The sequence below is a fragment of the Harpia harpyja genome, chromosome 3 (assembly GCF_026419915.1).
Source record: "Harpia harpyja isolate bHarHar1 chromosome 3, bHarHar1 primary haplotype, whole genome shotgun sequence".
NCBI classification, from domain to species: domain Eukaryota; kingdom Metazoa; phylum Chordata; class Aves; order Accipitriformes; family Accipitridae; genus Harpia; species Harpia harpyja.
The window spans coordinates 48550551-48570291 of NC_068942.1; the positions used below are offsets into that span (position 1 = coordinate 48550551).

General features: G+C 39.1%; 1 protein-coding gene across 7 annotated transcripts in view; it reads left to right on the forward strand.

Annotated features, from left to right (window-relative positions):
- MEIS2 (Meis homeobox 2) overlaps positions 1 to 19741 on the forward strand; it is a 174138-nt gene that overhangs the window by 90193 nt on the left and 64204 nt on the right. The window lies entirely within an intron of this gene.

Genomic DNA, 19741 nt, shown 5'->3' on the forward strand with positions numbered 1-19741 from the left:
TCAGATTGAAGGAATGGGGCTTCAATTAATGCTGCTTAGTGATCTATGAAATGCAGTGCAATGGAAACAATACCTCTGAGACAAAGTATTGTGTTAGACTTTTAAAGTAACAGTATTCTTCTTACTGACAGAAAATTATCCAATGGTCAAGAAGTATCTTAACTGCTTTGACTACTTGTGTTAATTGGCATTTGCTCTGCCTTGTAGAGCCAGGCTCCTATTAGAGATCCTGGGTTAACAAACTCTTGTTCAGAGTCAGCCCTAGTGAGTAGCTAATGGAAAAGCAGGGAAAGTAAACAGAGAAAACTGTTCGCAAAAATTATACCATGTTAGACAAACAAGCTAAACTTTTCAGACAGCTTAGAAGTATTATAAAGATATACGCAACAGAAAATACTTGATCCAATTAAAAGGTCCTACAAGTATCTTACACATTACGTATTTACATTACATATTTGATGAGCTCTATTTTAAAGTAATTTTCTTAAAATAAAAAGCCAAGATCTATAGAAACTGCCCATCTTAGGATTTTAAACGTTTAGTTTCTGATCCTGAGATACAGTGTGTACCAATAACTGCAGGATAGAAGAACAGGCTCAGACACAATGTCCTGTACAGGACCGTTAAGAGGCAGCTAAAATCTCCAGAAAAATTTCAGGCAAAATAGACCAGAAAAAAAAAGAAGCATGGTGCACATTATTTAACAGTGTTAAATAATTCTGGAGACCTTTTCTTTGAACAGCTTTAGTGCTCCCATTTGTGAGAGGGGGGGATTTGAAATTTGGCAGGTGAATGTTAGGAGTGTGCTTTTGCTTCCCTTATAAAAATGTAACAATTTGGCCACGGTTTAAGTCTTAGCAAAAAATCGCAGTTCACAGATGCTTATTGAAGACTTCCTGGGTTTTGATAGCTAAACCTCCAGAAATTCTGTCTTAAATAGCCATAATCGTGAATCCCACAGCACCGCATGCTGATGAGACTGCACTCATGGTGTAGAGGGACTGCGCGTACCATTGCAAGGCTGCTTCAAAGTGCCTGAGATGAGAGTCATAGCCAGGCATCGAAACAACGAACTATTATCCCGTGCCCACCAGTCCTTCTGATACCCAGGACTGTGGTGGAGGAAGTTGCCAGAGTGAAATGTAGAGGGGACCAAAGCCGTCCAAGAGAGAAAGATGTAGCTTGTCACACTGACTGAGATACCATGAAGCAAAGGAGGAGATGAAGGGGGGCTGGCTAAGCAAGGAGGCTGGCACTACACTGGGAATTGAGGAGACTCTGACTGTAAAGGAACGGAGCTGGAGCACTGGGAGAAGGTGACTGAGAATTAATTGGGCTAGGAGTGGACTGGAAAGAGGCAGCTGCTGGGACTTGGTCCCTGGGACTGGAGTGTGATAAGGGAAATGATGGGGAAAGAACAAACATTGGGGCCAGTGAGGTGGACGGTGGAGATTGGATGAAGAACTGGGACCTGACTCCTTAGTTGCATTTTGCTGCAAAAAAGGAGCCTCACATTGTTGGGCCCTGTTGAAGGCTTTTTGGAAGGCCAGATGTTGGAGGCAAACATAAGAGGGAAATGCCAGCCGGCTTTACGTTACTCCCCTGTGGTCCTTCTTGCCACATAGGTGCGGGATGTGGAGGAGACAGGCGACAGCACCCTGTGCTCAGTCCCTGGCCTCGGAAGGTCCACAGCTATGGAGGAGGACTGGTTCAGAGGAAGCCCTGCTCCGAGCTGGAGCAGCGCATGCTCCCTTGTTCTGTGGGGGGTGCTGCAGATGCCAGCATGTACAGGCTGGAGCATGTTCAGTACAGATGGAGTCTTTGAAGAATTTAGCTGACAAACTCTTAAATGTCTTTACTGAACTAGTGCTAATTGAAAATTTTCAGAGGTTTATAGCTTGGCCAAATGTGGGTGGATTTTCAAAGAGATGGCAAAAGGCACATCCCCGAGTGCAGGGCCATCCCTTCTCCAAATGTTAGGCTTCTGTTCCAAAGCACGCTCTCCTCAATTAAATATAGCGAGAAACAACATACCAATATTTTTCTTTAATTTCATTTTCAGAAATGGCTGAATCATTTTTGCTAAAACTTTCCAAAATAATTGAGGCTTGGGCAAACATTCTGCAGAGTAAATATCAACTTGGAAAGTGAAGTTTAGCAAACGGAAATACTGTCTTACAAGAGGAATACCTGTTCTGCCTATAATAGACTGAAAGGGCAAATTTTAGGAGTCCTTTCCCAGAAATTAGGAAGAGTGGGACTGGTAGTAAGTTACCGCAGATTTGCAACAGTGTTCATGAGGCCAGAATTTGTCTTAAACTCACACCTCATACTGATTGAAATGCTTACATGGGTTAATTCAGTGCAGATATTATTAGTGAGTGATTTGCCTGTATGGAAAGGTTACTTCTGTGATGTTGCCAAATGTAGTGAGGCTTTGGCAGTTACATAGTGATAGCAAATCACCCAGTCACGTAAATTAATGTTACCTCAGGGCAGCTTTAATTTGTGTACCTAACTTGCTCAAAATATTTCTAAACTTTGCACTGTAGAGTCGGCATGGTTTACCCATTCAAAGTATGTCCCATCCCCTCTCTCTTCACCCTTGGATGTGTTACTAACTTCTGTTTTTTCGTAACATACTGACCAAGTGCTCCTCTGCATTGTCAAAACTTCCAGCAGGTGAATATCGGCTTTGCATTCATGTTTACAAAAGAGCTACACTTTATTTTATTGTTGCACCCAGACAAATCTAACTAACTCAAATTCTAACCAGCTGTGTTAAAGCAATGATACACACTGTTGAGGCTGCTGGAGAAACATTGTTTTTTGACCTATAGCTAGAATACTTACCTTTATGTCCCATCCCCCCCCCTCCTATTTTACAGAAACGGTGGATAATACATTTCCCTTGGGGAGGATTTAAAAGCATTTTGTATTATGATGGCTAACATGTAGGCTCCTATCACTGTGGAGATGAATAAATGAAAGCTTACTTTCACCAAAACAAAACTTACTTTCCTCTGGGTAGCGAGTTCCAAATTAGAACAGGCATCAACGTGACTGTGAATTCACACAGTAACTTCTGCATTACTCGCCTAATTCAGGTGGTGGGAAGCAAAGGACACTTCTGCATACTGGATGGCATAGACATAAACCTGACATCCATGAATTGCAGTCTGGGCCACCAAAGGTGCACCCAAAATTGGCAAACGCTTGGTGTGTCCATTGGAATCCCAGAAACCTGGCAAAGCCATTGACCTCAGAAGCTAGTGATGTTCAGCTGGGAAGTGACCGTAATATCACCTGCGTGAAGTAGTAGTTGTCCCAGTTTCTGTGCTATCAGATTCTTTTATCTGGCAAACCAGAATGAGGGAAGCGCTCCACCAGCTTCTGTCAGCAGTATGTTACCATCACAGGTGGAACTGGAAAAGTTATTTGGGAAACTGGTAGAAGCTTTGAAGAGAGATACACAGAAGCAATCAGTGAAGAGTAACAGGCAGGTATGGATTTTATATGCGATTAATTGAACGGTTCCTTATATCGTGCCACCTGCATGCTAGAAAGTACAAGTAGGGACCTCCAGCCTCGGCTTCACGTGGAGAGCTGTACGTGATACAAAGGTCTTGTCTGGAGTTTAGGGAACATGTTAAGCTTTTGTACATGGACTCTGGGAGCTCTTCCTGTTCCAGTCTCTATCGTGCTAATAGTCCTTAACCCTAATGGAACATTACATGTTTATTTTGTTAGGGGGAAGGAGCTGTAATTCATTTTGACGTCTAGCAGAAAAAATTTGCCCATATAGCCGTAAGTATATTACTAACCTTAAGAAAGGCTATGTGAGGTAACTATAAGAAGTCTGTCTCAAAGAAAGGTTCCTTACAGTTGCTCAGAAAGTAGTACAGCTTAAGGTATTTTATACCAGCCTATAAGGCACTAGATTTAAATTGGTGTGCAGTGAAACATTTAAATATACTATAGCAAATGAAATATGGTCCAATAGGTTTTTTATGGTCTGGCTATGCTTTTTCTTTTCAATCACTAGCCTGGGGCGAACAAGTCGGCTTTAAAATGTCTATTTTAGCTATGCTTTTATCACCTCTGTCTTTTAGGAAGTTTGATTTCTTTTTTCATTTCTTCTCTTTGATAAAAAAGAGCTGAGATCTCTGAATGGGTTATTTATCTCTTATGTTTAATCTATTTACCTGTCAATGGACATGCTGCTTTAGAAGTGTTTTATATTACTAATTAATTTAATTTCACATACTGTACTTCATGTTAACACATTTTCTATTATACACTATAATGTGATGCAGGGCCCTCCCTCAACAACCTTACCTTAAAGCTTTAATTGCTTTCCTCTAAGCCTTAGCTCATGTTTGATTTATCTGATTTCTTTGTATAAAGATTCCCTGGTTTACAACGTGTACATAAGTCATTAAATTGGTGTTGATGTTTATCTAGCAAACTTACCAATTGGTGATAGTATACATCCTTTTATGAATTTATGACTGGGCAATAAAGAGAAGTGTCAGAAGTCCTGTTGTTGCCTCTGTTGGGTCACTCTGTTAGTTTACGTTTAGAAAGACAACATGAGCACTTCCACTGACTTAGACAATGAATTGAAGGATTGATGCCTGCAGTCAAAATCTGTTATGAATTTCTAGCCATGAACTGATTTTTCTTCCTTTTTTGAGGGGAAAAGGTGAATAGATTGGAGAGGATGAAAGGGGTAAGACAGCTTGAGCATATTTGAAGGCAGTGTGGACTTCATCTGAGATACATTGTTGTTTACATAGAGGAAAAGCTGAACCAAAATGCCAGATCCCCCAGCTATGTGAAGTTCAGAGTCTGGATCCAAGTTCTGCAGCTTGAATTCTCTCTGGCTCTCAAGAACCTAAATGTAGATACCACATATTAAAATGCATGAAAATGAATGATAGTAAATAATCAATGTAGAGTGGGAAATCTGGTCCTTTGATCTGTCAGGTTTCATCACATAACACAAGCATAAGGACATATGGTATTTTAAAGTTGCATTTGAAGAGATGCCTACGCTGACTTTTATCCTTATTTACAAATAGTCGGCAATAAAGGCTGTAATCTCACAGATAACACTATGGATGTGCATAAGTCTTCTTGCACAGAGTTCATTTTAGGATTGAAATGTGATTAATATAGCTAGGAAACATTTGGAAAATGTATGCGCACTTTTGAATGCATTAAGTGAGCCCAATATTATAGCTCTTAAGCAAAGAGTAGGTAGATGTATTTATCTCTACAGGTTTGTTTCACATCCAGAAAGCTGTATTGTTTCTGCAAAACCTCTTCATTTGCTATTTCATTGTTACATTTACTTCCAACTCATTAAAGCTCCATCCTGCTTTCCTTACGTATGGATGACGTCTGTTGGCTTCAGTGAGAACTAATTGTACATGAGGCGAAAGGATTCAAATTAGGATCACCAATATATGACCGCATGGAAAAGGAATCATGAAATATTCTAATTCTTTTTAGATGCAAAGCAACTTATGAACAAAACCCATTGTGGCTGATTCTCACAAGCTTAAAGCATTGTGAAAGAAAAATTAAAATGGGCAAGGCTAATTAATTTGCTAAAATCCATTGTTAATGCGGTGTTTTCAGTTCTCCTGAATGCTGCTCTCATGACATTTGGTGTCTTTCTAAAGAACCATCCCAGCTGTAAACATCTTTTTTTCTTCCCTCTGAGAATCTAAACTTCCATTTAAAGAAGAAGTAAATTCCTAGACCTCATGATTAAATAGAAAGTTTGGAAGTCGGACTCATATGCTCCTTAGACATTAAAGGCAAATAAAAATTGGCCTGTATTCTTCTTAAAGTCCTTTTCTAAAGCTTCATGATTTTTAACTTTTTTTGAACTCTGATGTTGGATTGTTTGGGATGCGAGAAGGGGTAAGAGGGCGAGAGATTTGGGGCTTTTTGGCTTTTCAATATTTGGGATTAGCAAGGAAGGAGTGGCTGCACGGCTATCCTAAAGCCTTTTTAAAAGCAGCTTCACATATACCGGAAGAGGCGGTATCAGCTGGCAAATTGCTGCTGTATGAAATAGTAATCAAAAGATGTGACAGAAGCTACGAGCTCTCTCGACCGACTCTGGCAGGGCTTACGCCGTTGTGGGGTTATCGAAAAGCACGCCTTTAAAGCTCTGCACAAGGAAGCCGAGCCACCAAGGACCTCGGCCCACGAGCACTTGTTCCCAGCCCTGGCATTTGCTGCTCTGAAGGGCTCCGTTGACTTCGGCTGATCCAAGCCTTGCTCCTCGTAGGGCGAGCTCGCAGGATCGGGCCCTTGGATGATACATGTAGGACTCTGGAAGACCAGCTTTTACTGCTCATATGTTTGGCAGGCAGATTTGATAATCAGTGCTGTTCTAGAACCTTACACCATCTCAGTGAATATAAATTGATGGTGTAAAGCAAATGGGCAACTGGCAGGAAGCCAAACACGGAGGGGAGAGAAGACGGTTTATTGTTGAGAGGGCAGCCCGGTGTTCTACAGCAGAGCTTTCTGTTCACAACAGCTCTGCAGAGCTGCTGAGTTCGAGTGTGGCCTCTGAAGTGTATGAAATAATAACAGTTTTATTTCTCCTGACACAAGCACGGAAGCTGTTTGCTGCCACCTCAGAACTGTTACCCTGCAATGCAAAAGTACCAACAAGGCAGGCTGGATGCAATGTTATTATAAACAGTGCCGCAGTAAACTTCAGGAAAAGCCCATTATACGGTGATAGCCTGTTTGTCAGGAGAAAAGTTCACTAATGTATATGGAAGCAGAGCTCCTCATTCGCTGATACGTCTGCATCTATTTTGTTGCACTTTTACCTTTATTTACTGTGCAGGTGCTGCTGAGAATAACCTTGGAAAACACAAAAATGCAGGAGGCCTCATATTCAGCTAGTTTAAATTGGCAGGGAAATGGTGTCAATTCAAGGCAGTTGATGTTATGGTCCATTGTTTATTATTGCGTTTTAATATGTAAGGATTTGGGGGGGGTAGAGAAGGAAGCATGTTTTCTCTGTGGTTGTTGTTTTATTGCTGTAAATCACTCAATGAAAGGTGCATTTAAAAAAAAGAGATGAATGAATGACGGCAGGAAAAAAATGAACATATGTACACGATAGAATTAAATTCTATTTTAACTCTAATTTGTGCTCATATGCAATCAATTACAGTGATATGAGCTGAGAATTTCAATGAGGCCACAGGGAGTTTGGCACCCATTTCTTATTTTGTTTTCATGGGATTAGCACCCCTAAACCTAAAACTTTTTTGAAAATCAGCCGTAATGTCAGTCCTTCCAAAGTGTCCTAATTCCTTCTGTTTGTTTAGTTATTCCAGGAATTATTCTGTGCTCAACAGAAATGCAACTACTACCTTATGTAGTAGGAAAAATATCATCATTCATCATTCATAGATCTTAAATGCCTTTCTTATAAAACTAGAGGACTTTGACTACTCTCCCTGTGCTCTTAAAAATCTAATCGCTGATTGAGGTGGTTTTTTCTTGATGCAGAAACCTACTGCTGTTTTCTGTAAGCTCATCCCTGGATTCAGTTGGCGGCTATGCGTTTGTCCTCCCATATGACCTTGGGTCGGGCACTACGTATCTCTAGGTCTCTCTTTCTTTACCCCCAAACAGCTTCTTTTTGTCCTTCTTGCTTTCTTTTTCCAGGGAGTGATGTAGTAAGGTTTTCATTGCTTGTGGTCCCTAACGTTCATGAAGCAATTTGAGATCCCTGTCTGGAAAGTATTCTAAAGACACAAAAATATTATTTTAAGTTATTGTAATTCTTCATCTTTATTTACTGGCAAGTTGCTTAAGCTAACAGATGAAAATGGCACAAGTCTTTTGTAATGCTGCAGAGCACTTTGAAACTTTTCTTCTGAATTCCAACAGAATCTGAAAATTTTAAAACCTCTAAAGGAGATCTGCCAACTTCACCACTATGTACTACCAAAAAGTGGAATAAAAGAAGGATTCAAGCTTGGCTGCTTCATTCTTTTAATTAATAAAATATAAGCCAACTTGTTAGCATTTTGGTGAGGAAATCATTGTTTGTAAAAAGCAGGTATGTTATGCAAATCAAGTGATTTACTGAGAGTCAGTTCTTACTTCCAATAACTAGATGAGCCAACTCAACTGTGGCTAGAAAGCCAAGAAAACAGCATATAGATTAAGATTACTCAAAACTTTTGTTCCTGCATTATTTAAAAGAGATGCAAATTCCACCACTTTAGTATTGCTTATGAGTAAACGCCCAAATCTTGCTTCTTCACACCCATTTAAGATACAGGGCTAAAGAAATAGAGCTTTAAAATGCCATAGGTATCCATATTTGACTTCGTAGCTTCTTCTTACCATGTGACAAGGTCTGTGATAGTTTTCAGTGATTGCAGTTAGGATGAGTGGCATCCTGTCTTGTCAACTTACTTTGCAGATCCAGTAGAGGTGTGTTCATCACAAAGATGGACAAGATAGGCTTTTCAAGGCTCAAAAATTAATTTTAAAATGATGTTGCTCTTCCTATGTGGAATGGATTGAGGTAGAAGGCCAGGTTGTAATAGATCTGTCTGCAGTTTGCAAGAGAGGATATTTTTAACGTCATTCAGGTAAAAAGAAAGAAGAGAGTTAATTCTTTAAAACCTAGGTAGAATTCAGATTTCTGGACTCCTTCATAAATACTTTTAGAGTTGCTTGTAAGGATGGATGTGCAGATTGACCTGCTGTTTGCTATGGAAGTCACACATTCATTTCCAAAACTGGCGTGTGGGTAGGAATGTAATATCAATTTATCTGTTTACTATTGAGGTTCTTCTGCTATACCCACCTCCAGAATATCTGGGAGCCCCTGGGTGTTACATCTTCTTTGCAGTGAAAAAAACCTTCTCCTCTTCAGCTGTTTCTCCCTGCTCAGTTTTAGGGAATTAATTATTATACGGTTGCCATCTATTCTGAAAATTACAGGATAATCCCAGTTTTTGAACACCATGTCTGAATCTCAGTCTCCACTTGGGCAGGACACATGGTGTGAGAGACAGCTGCTAAAAACTGTGCAGCTATTACAGTGTGTCAGTTTATAAGCCGCGAAGTGTATGTACCAGCTTGCAGATTGTTGGTAGGAGTGTGGTACTTTGTTATAAATATATTTTATTGATTGTAAGGAGATTTTATTAAAAATCTATGCAGAAGAAACGGGCAGTAAAAGATCAAGTAAATTACTTGGCTTTCATTTTAGGTTGCCTAATCTCTTAAAGGTTTATGGGGGCTTCACAAGTTCCCAAAACACTCACACAGGTTAATCTTGCTTAGTGATAGTGGATAGTTGTGCACTGGATGTTCAGCAGAATGGTGGTCTCAGGGGAGGGCATCCAATATATGTGGAAGGGTCAACAGGCTTCATTAAGACCAGATCTTAAACACATTTAGGTGAATAAAAATGCAGATGAGCAGCTTGTCAAATTTTCAGAAGTAACTAACTACATTGCATGCCTAGGTCCCACTGAGATCAGGTGAATTAGCCACCTAACTCCTAGTCTGTTTTGTTGTACTTACCTTCATCTTTAGGTGTCTAAATGTTTCTACAGTGGCACCAAATACTTCTTGCTTCTTTTCAGATTAACAGCAGCTCAGGGCACCTACCACGTAGCGAAACAGTACACCCTTCTGAGAAAACCACTTCGGATCAAGGCCTTCTAACGTGTAAACGTTACATATTCTTTTAACATTTTCCTAGTAAATATTTTTAAAATGTTACAGATCTATGGCAGATGTTGCTATCTACTGTTTCCTAAGCATGTATGTACTGGGTTGTGTGCATGTATGTGTGTTTTCATGCTTTTTCCTTTTTAAGCTTCTGGAAATTGGCACCTTGTGCTCAGTGGTAGCAGTAGGCAGAACATTGGCGCGTAGTATACATTGTTACACCTAAGACTGCTGGCAAGTTGTGGAAATAAAAAGAGAAATGGGAAAAAAAAATGGAAGAAGAGCCAGACAACTGAGATTATAAACTACCTGCATTTATTTCCAGAGGCCTTTTAATCCTTTCTAAATTCTGGGGCTTATGTATAAATTCGTTTAAACTCTACAGAGGAACTCTGAATCAAATGGAGGTGTCCAGGTGGTGGTCAAACCCCAGTGTGATTCGATAACCCTTCCTTCCCCAGCATTCCCACCCCAGCCCTGCTGAGATCCAGCAGCTCGGTCCCTTCAGCCCTGGGGCTTCCTGGCACCCACACCTCCTGCTCTAGAGCCCCTGCCTGTTCCCCAGCCACCCTTTCCTAATGACCTCCCCCAGTTTCACTTTCCTGCTCCAAGGTGTCTCCATGAGGTTGAGCTAAATCCTCTTCAAAAACAAACCCTATGTCTTGCTGCATTAGCATCCCCGTTTCTCCCCACCCCAAAAACACCTTGCAGAGCTACTGCCTTTCCCATGTGTTTGCCATCTCCCCCCACATACCTGAGCTGCTCTTAAGAAGCTGAATAAATGTAAATGTAATCATAACCATAGCACATTAAATGAGAGGCACAAGCACTAGTACATGGTTTCAAATCAGACATAATGCTTTCTCAGATGCCTTATTCTTTTTAGATCCATGTTCTACTGCCCCTTGTCCAAGAAGACCATTTCAATTCAGAGCCCTCTCCCTCCTCCTCCCCCTCCCCAAACCTTAAAACCTCATCACTTCTGCTCTAAACCTCATAACAGCGACCGCTAGCTTGATATATCAATATTGACTACTAACGTTCCCTTCTTACTTCCTATCACCTGTTAAAAGCCCTTGTCTCCTCAGAGAGACAAGGCTGCAGGTCTTGCTTCTGTCAGGAATTTCAAAACCCTGTACGCAAGTTGCCAGCGTAGAAATAACCAACTTGTGTAGGACCCAGAGGCAGAAAAGAGGACTTCCCAAGAAGAAGATAGCATGTAGCCTTCTGTTCTAGCCTGACTGGGACAACAGCAAAACAAAATCTACGTATAGTTTGGAAAGTGGATATCCTTTGAAGAACTGAACTGCAGCTTCCCTTTGTAGAATTTTGGAAATGTTTGTAGATCTATGTAAATTCATGGCTTAGAGTTCATCTTTGAGGTTTTGTGTTCAGCCTTGGTGCGAGACTTAGCCTGAACCACAGCAGTTTCACCTAGTTGCCACATGAAAACATCAGTTGCAGCACTGCACCCAAAAGTCTTACAACGTTTGCCAAAACTCGAATGAACCCTTCAACAAACCTGGCCTTAACTATGAATGGTTCAGGGTTTCGTTATTAACATGGTGTCTTTGTACTACAAAAGTTGTTGCAGCCATTCAGTATATAAATATATATATATACATATATTTATATTTCTATATAAAACCAGCTAAGTACAAATTAAACTATGTATATTAAAAATTAAAACATAATCCCTTATTTTGTGATGACTAGTTTTCTTTCCTTTTAGTAGGTCATGAATGTTTTCTGGCAAGATATGTCACTAGCTTATAACTTCATTAAGCTGCAGACCATACCTTACCCTTTCACTAGATCCCTGAAAAGAACTTTTGTGTGTGCCAAACAGATATCCACTTGGTCTGTGGCTCTTGAAAGGTAAATTGCCAAGTTCCAGCAAGCAAATTAAGAGGTGCAATGAGAGCTAGCTGTTGCATTCTATCAAACCCTGCTACTGAATGTGTTGAAAAGCTTGCCCAGAGCCATGGCCTCACATATTTATGGTATGAATGGGAGACTCTTGGAGCTATGTATTGCCATAGTTCCCATTTCTTTTGTAATAAACTAGCTCAGCAGATGTAGCTTAGGTAAAAAGGAAATTCAAAGTCTCCTACTCAGAGAATAACCAAAACAAAGTTCTCTCTCCGGTCCTCTGTCTATGAGCCAGACTTGGAGCCAGACCTTACTTGTACTGATTAGTGTTTTATTCTGTGTGTAACCCAATGAAACTCAAAGGATTCTCACATGGAAGAAAGTGCTGCTCAATAGTGCTGTGTAAGTATTACTGCCAGGATATGGCACGAAATATGTTAAAAAAATCTAACTTTCAGTTTGTAACACAACACAGATTAAATCATAGCATTAGTTTCCCAAGTCAGTTCATCATTCTCTTGGTTTATAAGTTTTAACGCTGAAAAAATCAGTTCAGGGTAGCTTAGCTTTTCCTTAATGAGAGATGTATTGCAGTTTTTGCAGTATCAGTACCTAATTCACATCAGATGCAGAGTAGATTTTAATCTCCATACTTGTGACTTGACTTGTGCCTATAGTCTACAGGCTTCAGAGTATTTAGCGTAACATTTGTGGTATCATTGGCCTTGCCTACTCCACCTATGTATTAAAGAAAGAAATACAAGATGCGCTATTGAACTTTGTTGATTTTATTTAGCCTGGGGGGTGCACAATAGCTCTGAATTAAAACAGAAGCAAAAGATAAGCCTGAGATCCACAAAGTAGCAGAAACTGAAGAACTGTGAATTAAAGACCCCTAACAGAGCTTGTTAAACTACGATCCAGCAAGGTGATGGTGAGGGAGATAATGATAAATGTTTTTGTGCCTGTTGATACTTTCACTCATGTATTATACCAAGATGTTTCAGAAAACATCAATTACACCTTTCTGTACCATTTTTTCACAATTTACATAACAGCCTCTGCATCTCAAGAAAAAATGGCTCTCTATATTAATCAGTAAAGGCTAATAAATTTACAATTCAGCTCCCATTGAAGTCCGCAGAGAACTTCTATTGCCTTTGTGGGGTAGTAGGTTGGCCCTTTAGCATACCTTTCATGCCTAACAGTGCATGAATCTTTTGTATTTCTAGCTTTATCTGATATTGTTGCCTAACTCAATTACATACAGAAGTAAGAAGAGTCTCCTCACTAGTCAGCTTAACCCACCACTTGTTGTTACTTGTTTATGAGACATTTTTCTACTTTATAGTCTTTAATCTGAAATTATATCAAGTGCTGTAATAAAACTGAAAGAGATAATATCTATGGCATTTCCATTCCTCTGCTCTGGTGATAACATTATTTAACAACACTAGCAAGTTAATTAAGAAAGACCTTGCTGTCATAAATCCATGTTGCCTTCCTCATTAAATTAGGCTTTTCAATGTATTGCTGAAGTTCAGAAAACTGTTCTGGACATTCAGCAATGGATACTTCACTAAATAGTCCACAATATGTTACATACACTTTTACAGAATGGAGAACTATCTAACACACTTACTTCTTCTGGAGTTTCGCATGTTTATATCTGATTAATTTTGAACCTTCCTTTCCTTTGAAATCATTAAGAAAAGATTTCTGTTTCTTGGGTATTTAAGGTATCTAATCTTTTCACAGCCATGTTTGTTCTCATCTACATGTTGTATAATCCCTTTTCTGTGTTTCCCTGAATCCTTGATTTATGCCGTTCTCTATCCCATCTAACAGAAGTCAGCTATAGAATGAATATACTAGTTCCTTGTCCGTTATCGTTCATAGTGGACATGGGGTTTTTTCCCTATCAATTGTAAATCCTGTCTACAGAGCAGAAAAAATGAAACTGAGCTTTATCTTTATGGCTTTGTGAACCCTGTATTCTTTCATGATGCATTTGTAAACTATTTTCTGTAAAAATTTGGTTTAGGGCAATCAAAAAAGAACCAGCTCCAGTAGGTTAGATAAATGTTCAAATTCAATTAAATCAGCCCTGTAGGAAGCGTATCTCTGGGTCTATTGCAAGGCAGGGCACTGGGATTGTTTGGGACCAGATTTGTGAAAATCCTTATGTGGTCCTGAAATTTTCAAACACATAATCCAAGGTTCTCCAGCTTATCCAATCTTGAAAAAAGAATTAGTCAGTGAGACGGTTGCACTTTCAAAGACAGCTATAACTGTACTGTGTGGGTACCACTGTTTAATATTTAATGTTGGTTCCATTCCTAAACGTGTCCATATGACTCACAAATTCCTACTCCAAATTGGAAAGGCTAAGTAAAAAGATCTGATGTGAAATGATCATCTGCCTCAGTCATAGCCAGTAATCTAGGTGAGCCTGAAAAAACATTGTGGAGATGAATATATTCAAAATTTGAGAACTGTCACATACCTGGATCTGGTATTTACAACAACCCTTTTTTTGGAGTACCTTACCTCAAAACCAGTGACTGTAGAGGGTCAAGAATGGATATTTGCCTCCAAATTGTGCTGGTGGGGCTGATCTTTAGCATAAATAAAGATTTCTGGTAAGCATGTCAATAGGTAAATGTTCACATTCTGGAGAAGAAAAATCTAGGGCTTACCAGACGGTTCCATTCTGTTATGCCATTAAAAGGGACCCAGTTCTGCAACTTGATATTAATGAAAGGGACGCTATTTTTAGTAGTGCTGATTATTTTCTTAGCTTGCATTAAGTAAGGTGTTCTCACCCCCATCTTTGCTCCAGCTCTCTCTTAAGGGATTAATGAAACAGAACTTGATGAGACACTTCATTCTAAATAAGAGAGAGAACTATTTAAAAGTATTATTTCTGTCTTATAGCTTAATTCTGTTCATCACTTTAGGACCTTGTCAATATGATTTTTACTTTAACATTTACAGTAATTTTTTTTGCCTTCATTACTTCTGAGATTACTTTACCATACTGATTGGTTAGTGGTTTGAAAGACTCTCTCCGTGTTGCCTTCATTACAGATTTTGGTCTTCAACTAGTGTCTTTAATTTTAGTCCCTGTTAAGTATATCAATTTATTCTACAGATGCATTCCATGTTGTCTTTTCAGTCTTTTTCTACAACAGTTGTAAAATATTACAGAAAACTCTTCAATATTTGTCTGTAATACAGATTTTGTATTTCAGAAGATTAAAGTAACATTTCCGTATGTTTACTCAAAGGTTAAGTTTCTTAAATTAGGCTCCAAATCAAATTCTAAAGAAGATAATGGCAAAACTCTCACTGACTCAATGGAAATAGGATTTTATATCCAACCATCTAGGAGATATCATATAATATCTAGGAGAAGAAAATCGCTGTAATACTGTTTGGTTTTATTACTAGGCATTGTGCTTTATGCCTGGAGACTGACCTGAAAACCATCTTTCCAATATCACTGTTCCTCTCTCCAGTACTTCCTCGTTATCTAAAATGTATTTTTAAAATCTTTTCTATCATTTCATCTTTTCCATAGCTCCCAAATTTACCTCTTTTTAATCTATGGGCAAAATTTCAGACTAACTTTGAGCATGTCTCTCTTCTGTAATTCATTTTGTCACACAGCTGCAACAGAACTATTTCCAGTTATCTCAGCTAAGTTTATAGTCCTCTGAGTAGCAACCTTAATATTTTCCTACAGAGCACTAATTGCTGCATTTTCTTTTTTTTTTTAATTAGTTGCTAGCTACAAAGTACACCATTAAATTTCCTACCATCCCCATCCCTGTCAGATATTATTCTGTTTTCTCCATAGATTCTTTTCTCCATTCCTTATGTCAGACCATCCCATTATTTATCCTACTTTCAGGGAACTCGCTACCTGAAAATTCTGAATTGAAAGACCAGAGCCAAAGTGTCTGTATATTCCTATGTATCAAAACCCCCAAATTTTTGATAGCTTTGCTGGAAATTGGGACAGCAGTAATATGTTAACACTCTCACCAGAAACCCCAGTTCTCCCCAGAAAACAGAGCCAAATTGTATTTGCTGAGTGATAACGCTCATTGTCACCCTTCTTGTCCGTGTGAATACTCACCATTTTCAAAATCACTGTACAGGCCACTCATCATCCTTTTAATTTACTTGAAGGAAAATTTTCTGGGGGAAAATTTTGTACAGAATATTACAAAATGTTTTCCTTCTTACAGCACGGGAGAATATGGTTCTCTGTCATTGTGTTTCCAATGCGATGGGAATTTTTTTACTACGATACTGCATGTTATTACTTTATTAATCATCCTTCTTCCCTTCCTTAGAACATCTATTTTTTTCCTGTAAATGTGCTTCACAAGCTTTCATTCTGCAATCCACACAGCTGGTCATCTTTCTTTTTTGTTATGTCTAAAAGCAGCCATATGTCATCAGCAACCCTCTCATGTATATTGAACTTCCTTAGCACATCAGCTTGTCTCTTTGAATGTGTTACCTGATGTCTTTCAAGTGGCAAAACACAGAAAAGTGGGTCCTCCTGGTCCTTTGTGCATCAGACCAGCAAGAGTCAGGAATATGGTTTAGGCCCTTGGGCCATATCTATTCTAGCTTTGCTTTTTAATTTCTCCTTGCTTCAGCTCAGCTAGCAGAATATGGCTCAAATCAGCTCTACACTACCCAGTAGTAAGTATGGCTATCCTTTATCAATAGGGAAGCCCCAGGGCTCCTGAGCACAGGTGTGTTTGGTATTAGATCATCCATGGCAAGTCTGATTCTCCAGCTCTGTCTGTCTGTCCAGGTGTTTCACTTGGTGCTCACCATTTTTAATATGGGTGGTCTTCTCTGGGAATTAACAGAGACATAACAACAGTCCTTCCACTCACAATGTTAGCATCAGTGCTTGAGAACCATTGCAATGTGTCTGGCAGGATGTATGTGCATAACAGAGAAGGATACTTATTCTATGAGAGCTAGATCGAACAAGTAAGCTTTAATGAAAGTTTGAAAAGGTTTTCGTTCAGGAGATACCCTTAATCTTTTCTAAAAGCATGCTTAGCAATCTTGGCTCTGTGGTTCTGTATGTGAAGATCCCTCTTCTCCTTCACCATTTAGGGTGGCATTATATAGTTAAGAGATCAACAAGGTTCTGATGTGATAAGATGGGTCATATCTTCGGTAGCTGGGACTACGATTTAAATGGAGCCACCTACCAATGCATAGTCTGTCAGGGGAATATGCTCATAGCACTTTCTGTTGCTGTTGAATTTTGAGACTTCTGGAATGTAAGTGGTTTCTCTCCTTCCTAAACGAGTTGCAGTCATCACATAGAATCAGAAGTGCATCCATTTTGGAGCTCAGTCCTGTGTCTGAAGCATGGCCTTATCATCTGTAGATAGAGAACTAGGTGTTTTGTGGCAATGGTATTTGACCATCCAGTAGCACTGAAGAGTTCATGAGACACCCATGGTTACCTTGGCAATAAAGTGATGAGATATGGTCAGTAGAATGGGAATTTTTAGAGATGGTGAGATTTTCAAAGCTCTTTCCTTTTTTATGAGCGTTAACTCATTTGTTGCTGAGATTCATGTTTAAACAGACAATTAAGGAATGCTTTTAATAGGCTAAGAAAAGTTAAAGGATGTCAGTGTATTCTTTAATCCTGCCGTTTGTAACAATCCATAACATTTTGTACTCATTAGGCTTTTTAAGGGTGAATAATTTAGATTCTTTCACCTCCTGAGCAGAAACTCCCTTCTGTGTTCCTTCCTCTGAATTCAGCTTTCTAAATAAGAAAATAAACTAATCTTATATGAAATGTTATAATCTGTACCTCAGTCTGAGTAAAATTATTACCTACATATACATGAACTCCCAAGCCTAAAACCAAATCCAACTGCGCTGGGCATAGCTGGCACTTAAACACCACTGTTTATTATAATTTCATTTATTGGAAACAAATCGACAACATTTATACAGAAAAAATACTTTAAAATCACACAGGACAACACCGAAGAGCCATCATTAAACAGCTGAAAATCTTGCCTTCACATTTGCGATGCATTTGGCAGGGTTTTGGTCACAAAATCATGATCCTTAGATGTTCAGAGAAAAAGGAGCTCTGTGGTTACCCTTCTCTAGTACATACCTGTGCATTTAAGGCTGTAATGACACTAGCCTGCAAGAGATTCGGAAAGTAGGTAAATCTGCAACCTGTACCTTTAATTTGCCTCAGCTAGTTCCACACTGATGAAGTGATCTATCATCATTGCTCCCATGCTAGAGCATGTATTCCTACAAGAAAGTTTAGCCACCGCAGGGGTGACTGGACTAACATTGCCTGACATCCAGCAGTGTACAGACTAAACTATAGTTTTTAGTTAGAGAATATGGAAACTGACAACAAATTATTACTTGTGGTCTTTTTCCAGTTTTCAAGTGCAAACATACCATAGTTTATTTTAAATCTGAGCCAGTCAGACATTTAGTAATATAGATCAAAGAAGAAACGAAGGCCTCCCATGCTTATTATTTCAATATGATGTCTGTTCTAATAAAGTGTAAGAATGCCTGTGATAGACTAACTAGTAGGAATTTTCTGGTTCTGCAGTTTAGCCTTAAATATATACATATATTTGTAAATTAATCAGAAACATATTGTCGTGGTTTCAGTTCCTCGGAAAGCTGATTGTTTTCAATCCTTTCTTTAATCTTAGAAATATGGTGGCAGTCTGCCAGCACACTTTCAGATAAACAGTCCACTTCACATTTAAAAGCCATAGAATCACTGATGTTGAAGGGAGGGGGGGGAATCGGAAAACAACACCAGTTCTCTCTCTCTCTTCCCCAAAATGTAGAACATTATTTAAATAAGTTAGAGTTGTTGCGCTATTGTCCCTCACTCTTAATTAGAAATAATAAAAGCCATCTGTGCAAGGTGAATTTTGATAAGATCTCGGCTTTTAAGTGTTTGTTGATCTTGTGTGTACCAATTTTCAAATGTCTTAATAGCTCCAGGATGGCTATCACACTGAGTAGGCTCACTGATTTCCATCACGTTCTGTGCTGTTGAATGCAATTCGCTTTATGTGTGGTTATATTTCGACTGAAATTTAAAAAACATACTATTCCTTGCAGTACAATAAGTATTTAACTGGATGGAACTGTTTCCATTTGGAGGAGGGTGGGGGTTTTTTGCTGGGTGTTTTTGGGGGTTTTTGTTTTTTTTTTCATAATGCCAGCTCCTCACAGTTTGGGTTTAAACACAAATAAAGTGAGGAGTTGTTTTACATGAATTGCATACTGGACAACAATTCTGTGGCTGCTTTCCAACGACAGGATTTTCTGCAGTCTCATTTTACCCATTTTGGGGGGCCCACATTCAGGATAAAGAACCTGCCCCCCGAACCAAAAGGGGAGCGCTCAGAAGTGATTGTCTCAAAGCCTGGAAATGGAAGACAGGATTTCTTTTCTTTCAACCTGTGTTTTCAGTCAATTAAAATTTGTACTCGGGGCTTTTCGGTTTGAAGCCACCCCTGTGTCTGTGATGAGCAATCCTTCTTGTTTGTGCAGTCATTCATTATCTCCATTACCAAGAGGAGAATAGAGGACAATTACATTGTTTGGACGAATCAGAGTGTTAGGAGGAGTATTTATCATGGTGGCAGAGTGCAGCACCTGACAGCGCACGATTGATGGCCAGGAATGAGTGTGAGTGGCCAAAGCAGCCTCATATGATGCAAATTACTGACTGTGGATTCCAATTTATCCTGTTCATTTTTCTTGCCTTTGCTGAAGACTATTAGTGGTTTTTGAAGCAGTGAAGGGGTCATTACTAATGTGGGCTAGAAGCAGGAGGGGGAAGGAGGGGAAAAGCCTTCTGTAATTACACAGCCTTCAAGAAAAGGCTGCGGGCCTAGCCAAAAAAGTGTCAACACTTAGCAATCAGAAAAATTTATTTTCATTTTATCCTTAACCCATATTAACTCAACATTATCATCTTTCTTTGTTAATATTTGCAGAATATTAAAAGCTTGACTTCTATATTAATACAGATCTCTTTAACCCTTTTTGCTGTGAAGTGATGTTG